Source organism: Rhipicephalus sanguineus, chromosome 10 (assembly GCF_013339695.2).
Source record: "Rhipicephalus sanguineus isolate Rsan-2018 chromosome 10, BIME_Rsan_1.4, whole genome shotgun sequence".
Taxonomy (NCBI): domain Eukaryota; kingdom Metazoa; phylum Arthropoda; class Arachnida; order Ixodida; family Ixodidae; genus Rhipicephalus; species Rhipicephalus sanguineus.
In genome coordinates, this window is record NC_051185.1 from 82282697 (window position 1) to 82291106 (window position 8410).

Sequence of the window (8410 nt, forward strand, 5' to 3'; positions counted from 1 at the left end):
TTTTATACTGGGCTTTTATGCTAGGTAATGTTGTTATTTCGAGTGTACTATTGCTTGATGTCTTCTTATTCTTAGTTGTCGCATTCAGTTCACATTACAAGCCACTAGGCCAGGCAACACGTTTATATGGGTCTCCAGCTGTTGTCAATGAACAAGTACGCAGGATTCATTTTTAGAGCCCAGCTCTTGGAAAAGAAAAACTCGCGCTTATTTCAGACGAGGACAATCGTAAAGAAAATAACACGTACCATGCCGTTACCTTTGTCATTGTCTCCGTCTCAAAGGAAAAACATGGCGAAGCTAGCACTAAGTCGCACAATGCTTGGCCCAGCGAAGCTGAACGATTCCGAAGTATGATTTAGTTGCTTCTACATTGCTGCTAGGCTTTAGCTAGGTGATGTCAGGTTGTTTCTAGGTTGCTTCTCAGCGCAAAGAGGTTCGAGTTAAACCACAGAGAGTCACACACACGACACGGATGTCCAAACTCCTGAGAGAGAAACTCGCGCTGAAACCGAGCATTGGAAATTCCCATAGATATACGGGCACGTCGTCGTTCGCGTAGGGCTTCCATCGCTTCGGCGTCTTCTCGCAGCTGCCCTTGACTTTCCAGTTCCCTAGTTTTCTCTCGTTTTACGCACCACTCAAGCACTCCATACAGATGCTTCAACGAAGCTGAAATGTGTGGCCACGGTGTTTATCGCTGGGTTAATCCCGACGGTTTATTAAAGCTTTCCTCTAAAACTGGCTCTGTCTGTCTAAAAACTTTAATTGGTGTTTGCCGCCCGTCTTTTGCCTTCTCTATGTTTGTGGACCAGCGGTGAGTTGTACGATTTGCCCAATTTCTCTGGCGCATACCCGTTCACGATGATGATAGTGTTTTGTACGCACCACAGGTGTTAATACAGGCATAAAAATCGCGCTGCTTCCCTTTTTCGATATGAAGAACCAACTAGCCGCAAGCTTCACTTTACTTGCTCATGGGGGTCAGTTCCTGCATCTAACGCTTACCTCGGCGTCTTTGCCATCAAGGGAATGACCTATCGGCACATTTCAGGTTGTACGAGAACATAGGCGCCTGACAACATTCACAGAGTGTTCCCTTTGCAGTGAGTAAAGGACCATTTGGAAGGGTCTCGTCTGCCGCTTCTGTTAAACGAGCTGCCCGATCGGACATTCCGTGACTTCGTCGACAGAATCTATGGGTGTTGACAGTAGCAGCTATGCGCAACGCCGGAAAGACTCTGACATTTGCTTCACCTGAGTAGAATTTCCTCGGTGCAGCTTGCTGCAAATGCATGTAACCCTTTTAGGAACACAGTGAACTGCGCTAGTTTATACTGTTTCATTTTTATGCAGCGTGACAAAGAGGACGAAATAGCGAAGGCGCATAAACGACGGGAGACAGCGATGTCTATCAAGTGAAGATTTCATTCCGGAAACGCGTTTTTATAACGAAGGCCAAGGTTAAGGCAATCCTTTCGCGAATTGACTGAGTCTAGGGACACTACTCGCTATCACTGAGGAGAACGAACGGTCGGCATATGAGCTCGTCTTGGTTCTTTCTTATGTAGAACACTTCCATAATTTCCCTAGAAAACGCATCATTGTGTTTGAACAAAAAAAGTGGGTTGGTCGAACAGAGAATACCATGCTCTGTCCTCCCAATTTTGCAGCACAATGCCAAATCGTAACATACAGCGATCCCTTTCGAATCAAGTGAACTCAATTACATGACTCGAAAGCTCCCTGGGGAGCTCACTGGGGCATATCCCGGTTGCAGCGACAAGACAAGCCCCATAGGACACCAGCCTTCTGTGAATTGTATTTTCAGTAAGTCGAACCAGCCGCGTTCTATGCTGAATTTCGCAGACGCATTGCAGGTTATGACGCCGTCTTAAGATGTTTGTAAAGGCCGAATAAGAAACAGCGTGCGCGGCGGTAAGCCTCGTGCAATTAAACTGCTTCTTCTGTTTAAGTCCGTCCACTGCAAGCTGGAAAACAGAGGCCTTGCAAACTCCTGCTTCAGTTGCGCCCTTGACTGTTGCTGCTTCCACTTGATAGAAACAACCTTTGAAAACCTAGCGGAGGAAATCAAAGACCTGGCAAAGTCAGATGCACGTCGTGCTAACATAGGCGCATATTCTCTAAAGAAGCAAAGAACGACCAGTGAAAGAGAAAACGGTGAAGATAATCAATTGGACATGGTAAACCAAGGACAAATTGGCATCGTGATCCTGTTGATATACGTCAGTTACCGCAGCTCTTACAGAATGTTTTTGAAGACTGGAATAAAGACACAAGGAATGCCATCTACATTAATAAAGTAGACTCCTGATTCAATCAGTCCTTTACGGCCATATACTATATAATTAGCTACAACCATTCATTGCTAAAGTTAGCAAACGGTTTCTGTGTCTGATGCGGCATTTCGTCTCCTAATTTTTGTCAAGGTCGTGAATTGCTTACAGGTACGTGCCGAAAGCGTGATTTACTTATTATTGCATATATCGGAAATAATTTGGACCGCCTTTATTATTCATTGCCCTAAAATTAAGCAAACTACTTTCTGCAAACAACACTGATAAAAAATGTTTACCTAGTGGTTTAGATGCACCTTGCGTTTCTTGTTACATAGCAGCGTTCAAAAATCATTACGAAGTTATTATTACTGCTCCCGCATACTGTGACAACGAAAGACAAAGCCAGTTTCACTGAAGGGCGAAGCATGAAACGCCATAGCAACATGACAGAGTAATATACGAATGAAGGCTAGCAGCTCACTTCTTTAGCATGAGACCTAGTGCAACTAAACGAAAGGTTGATGCAAGGAAATGCGGTCGTAGCAGGAAGCGAAGCGTCCGTAATGCTGTATATGGCTTCAGCGCAAGATTTGCGATGAGCACACACAACATACATGGGTATGAACCATCTCCTTATCTCCTTTAAATAGGCGGTGGATTTCCGGTGAATGATGTTGCATTCAGCGAGGAGGGCTTGGATGACCTCCGACAGGAACACGCGACCCCTATCACTGAGTAGTTCCCGCGGAGCACCGTGGCGTAGAATGAAGCTGCGAAGAATGAAGAGTGCAACTTCGCGGGCGGTCGCTGTCGGGAGAGCTGCAGTCTCAGCGTAGTGCGTCAGATGATCGACGCCGACAATAATCCACCGGTTTCCAGAGCCACTATACGGGAGGGGGCCGTAGAGGTCGATACCCACGCGGTCAAATGGGCGAGCCGGGCACGGGAGCGGCTGCAACGTGCCAGTAAGGTGTCGCGGAGGTGTCTTGCTTTGTTGGCATGTAGGGCAAGACTGAACGTATTTCTGCACAAAGCGATACATTCCTCGCCAGTAATATCGCTGGCGCAGCCTTTCGTAGGTTTTCAAGGCGCCGTTGTGAGCAGTTTGGGGATCCGCGTGGAAATACAAGCAGATGTCAGAGCGCATATGGCTAGGGACAGCAAGGAGCCACTTCCGACCATCTGGCATGTAGTTGCGGCGGTACAGAATGTTGTCTCGCACGGAAAAGTGGACTGCTTGACGGCGTAGCGCTCTCGTCGAAGGGACAGCAGACGGATCGGTAAGGTAGTCGAGCAACAAGGCAAGGTGTGGGTCTTTACGCTGCTCCGAAAGCATGTCATTGGTGCTGAGTGGTGACAAGGTTGTAACGTGGGGTGACAGAGAAGCCACATCTGGTGTTATTGGCGAGCGGGAGAGTGCATCAGCATCCGCATGCTTGCGGCCGGAACGATATACGACACGAATATCGTATTCCTGCAACCGAAGTGCCCAACGGCCCAGGCGTCCCGACGGGTCTTTCAAGGTGGAAAGCCAACATAGGGCGTGGTGGTCTGTAACCACGTCGAAAGGACGGCCGTAAAGATACGGGCGAAACTTCGTCAATGCCCAGATGATCGCCAAGCACTCCTTCTCTGTCACGGAATAGTTTAATTCAGCCTTCTTTAGAGCACGACTTGCATAAGCGACAACGTATTCACCTTGGGTGCCTTTGCGTTGTGCCAAAACAGCGCCAAGACCGACGCCACTTGCATCGGTGTGAATTTCTGTGGGAGCAGTGGGGTCGTAGTGACGAAGGATAGGTGGTGAGGTCAACAGGCGGCGCAACTGGCGAAATGCGTCATCACATGCAGGTGACCATGCAGATATACCTTTGCTGGTGGCAAGCAGACTCGTCAAAGGTGCGATGATGGACGCGAAGTTACGCACGAAGCGGCGAAAATAGGAGCAGAGGCCGACAAAACTTCTGAGGGCTTTCATCGATGTGGGCTTTGGGAATTCGGCGACAGCTCGAAGCTTATCGGGATCCGGAAGAACGCCGTCTTTGGAGATGACATGTCCCAAGATGGTTAGCTTCCGTGCTGCGAAGTGGCACTTCTTGGTGTTAAGTTGTAGGCCCGCAGAAGTTAGGCACGTGAGAATTTCGTGCAGACGAGCAAGGTGTGTCGGGAAATCTGCTGAGAAGACTACTATGTCGTCCAGGTAACACAAGCAAGTCTTCCACTTGTGGCCGCGAAGGATGGTATCGATCATGCGCTCAAATGTTGCAGGCGCGTTGCAGAGCCCAAATGGCATGACGTTGAACTCATATAGGCCATCGGGCGTTACAAAGGCTGTTTTAGGGCGATCACACTCAGCCATTGGCACCTGCCAATACCCAGAACGCAGATCCAAGGATGTAAAGTACTCGGCGCCTTGCAAACAGTCAAGAGCATCGTCTATTCGCGGTAGCGGGTAGACGTCCTTTTTTGTAATCTTGTTTAAGCGGCGATAGTCGACGCAAAATCGAATGGTGCCATCTTTTTTCTTGACCAATACCACAGGTGATGACCAAGGACATTGAGAAGGCTGTATGACTCCACGTTGAAGCATGTCATCCGCTTGCTCCGTAATGACGCGGCGCTCTTCGGCGGAAACGCGGTAAGGGCGCTGTCGCAGGGGCGAGTGGGAGCCGGTGTCGATAGTATGACTGATAGTCGTGGTGCGGCCTAACAAAGGTTGTTGAAAGTCGAAAGTAGAGATAAACTTGTCAAGGAGAGCAACAAGTTGACGGCGATGAGAGGGGGAGAGGTTTTCGTAAACGAGATGGCGTAAACACTACCGTGGCGTCAGGTTCAGAAGTACACGAAAGGGTAATAGGGACTGAAGCTTCCGGAGGCAAGGTGGTGTCGGTATCAATGATGAGTTTGCAGGGACGAGGACGGTCGGGCGATGACAAATCACATATTGGCACAAGGGACACTTCCGCACGGAAACAATCGATGATAGCTTCATGACGTGAAAGGAAATCCCAACCCAGGATGAGGTCATGAGAGCAAGATGGCAGAACAAAAAGATCGACGATGTACATAATGTCTCGGATGACGACGCGCGCCGTACACACAGCTGAGGGGTGAATGCGTTAGCCGTGGACAGCACCATGCCAGAGAGAGACGTTGTCACTTTCTTGAGTCTCCTACAAAAGTTCGCGTTCATCACAGAAACGGCGGCCCTGGTATCTACAAGCGCTAGTGCGGCGACTCCCTCAACAACGACATCAATAACGTTGTGCGGCGAAAATGGAGGACTTGAGAATTGCGCACAAGTTGCAGTTCTTGCCTCCGGAACTGCACTGATTAGTTTCCCTCACCAGAAGGTGGTCGACGACGCATAGGCGATGGCGACCGGCGACGAGGAGAAGGGAAACGAGCACTTTCTGAGCGGCGATCCGAGTTGGAGTGCCTCTGTTCAGACGCTGATGTGGTGACATGTTGCGGCGCGTAGGTAGGATTTCCGAAGGATGTGTACGCAGGTGTGGGACGGCGGCGGCAGACGCGCGCAATATGGCCAGCGACGCCACACGCGAAGCAGATAGGGTGGTTGTCATGAGTGCGCCACGCGTCTGATTGTCGGAAGAAGTGTGGTGGGGGCCTGTAAACTGGAGGCGAGGCGCGATGGGGTGGTGCCGATAAGGAGCTTGGATGCGGTGGGGGCCGCGCGACCACAGCTGCGTAGCTGAGAGGTGGAGATGGAGCAGGCGGTGCGTAGCCGGCACTCGAGAGGGGGGACGGCATAGACGTGCACGGGTAAGACCCCGGAACTGCAGGGAGGGCCCCACAAATTTCGGTGCGTATGGCCTGCTGCAGTGTCGGGGGCAGGCGTGCGGCGGGCGCGTCGCTATGAGGCAGCAGGGAGAGCTGTCGGGCCACTTCCTCTCTGATAAAGTCCTTGATCTGGTCTGTAAGGGTGCCTTGGCAAACGTTGGCGTTTGCTACTGCGAAGGCCGAGATCGAATCTGGTGGTGGGAGACTTTACCGGGCGATGGACCGCTGACGGCGCTATTCGTCAAAGCTCTGGCACAGGCTTACGAGCACTGCCACAGTGGTTGGGCTTTTCGCCAGCAACATCTGGAATGCACCATCTTCGATGCCCTTGAGGATGTGTCTGATCTTCTCGTCTTTCGGCATAGATGGGTTAACCCGCCTGCAGAGGTCCAGCACATCCTCAATGTAACTGGGAAATGTCTCGCCAGGCTGCTGTGCTCGGTGGCGGAGACGCTGGTCAGCGCGAAGCTTGCGCACCTCTGGTCGGCCGAATGCTTCGGTGACGAGAGTCTTGAAGGCTGACCAGTCGGTGATGGCGGATTCGCGGTTGGTGAACCAAAGTTTAGCGACGTCAGCCAAGTAAAAGATAACGTAGCCGAGCTTAGAGTCGTCATCCCACTTGTTGCTAGCGATCACGCGTTCGTATAAGGAGAGCCAGTCTTCGACGTCGTGCTCACCACTTCCGCTGAAGATGGGCGGGTCTCGTTGACGGGTAGAGCCGGGGCATGGGGTCGGGACAGCCGGTGGTGCTGGCTGGGCAGTGACTGCGTCAGTCATGTTGTCCGGTGGTCGCTCGGCCAACTTACGAGAGCGGAGCTCCAGGTCTGGTTGGGAATCTCAGCAACCTCCACCAAATGTGATGAGGTTTATTGGTGTAATGAAGTCGCGACGAAAAGGGATCGTACGCTGACACAGTGCAAGGCTGGCAAACGGCGGCACAGGCTCTCGCGCAATCAGAACGCGGGTCGTTTCTCGTCCTCCTTCACAGGCGCATACTCGGTCGGCGTCTGCTCCACTACACCTGCATTAATTTTTCATAGAACTGGCCTCTATGTTCCAATGTGAGCGCTGACCTTACGTCGGACCCTAAGTTACGCTTTAAGCCCCAGTGTAGTCGGCGTGCCTGGCAAGGCCACGACACGCACACTTCTCCATTTGCAGACACCTCGATATTTCTAGTAACGCTGGCGGAAAGCAAAAAACAACAATGGCAGGCACTCGCTGACTGCTTCGCATTATATTGCGGTGGTCCCTCGTAGTGGCACCACAGCGCCACTACGAGGGACCACCGCCTTCTCCTCGACAAAACTGCTGGCGCGGTGGTATGCGCTCAATGCGGGACACGTACGTCGGCCACGGCTTCCAGCAAAATGCCCGCAGTGACACGCACGTCGGACGCAATTTCCACCAAAACTTCCGCAGCGACTCGCCCTCCTCTGTACGAAGCTTGACGCCCCCTACTGCGCGCCGGCGCCGTTCCCCGTCTCCTGGTCGCCGCGTGACTTCTCCACCGCCGGGAAACTAGGTGGTGCGGCCGATGGAGGTGAGGTCGCCGAACATTTGTCACTACATCCACCTATGCCTCCACCCGTTTCTATGACGCAAAATAAGGTCCCCGTTCTCGTTGATGGACTACCTACGATGGCTTTAATAGGCACTGGAGCAGCTGTTTCGGTCATGAGTTTTAACTTTAAACTGCGGCTAGGACATAAAGTGATGTTTCGCTGGAACAGCAGTGCAACATTTCGTGCAGTGAGTGGGGAGACGCTAAGCCCTATCGGCGTGTGTGTTGTGAGTGTTACTTTGGGCGACAAGGTGTTCAAGGTAGAATTTGCTGTCCTGGCTAGCTCCACACATGACATTATCTTGGGGAGCGATTTTCTACGAGACTGTGGTGCCACCGTAGATTGTGGCGCCGGTGAAATTTTGCTGTCGGCATTTACTGACGATTCCAAGCGCTGCCAAGGGTCCATCACCGTCATTGAGGACGTCCTCTTGCCACCCAAATCGATGAAGAACGTACCCGTTGACACCTCTGCCTCAGACGCCGGCACGTTTGATGTTCTTGTGGAGCCGGTTCCTCTTAATTGCGCCAAGAAAAATGTGCTCGTGCCGCGTTGCGTTCTTTCCATCAGCAATGGGCGATCGGCTTTGTGGGTGTTAAATTATTCTACTGAACCTGTCATGCTGCCCAGTGGAATGCGGCTCGCCCTCTTCGAACAAAATGTGAACAGTTTGATTGCGTCTTTAAGCGACCAGAGTGTAGACCTTGTTCGGGCAACTCACTATACAGAAACCAACTTTCTAAG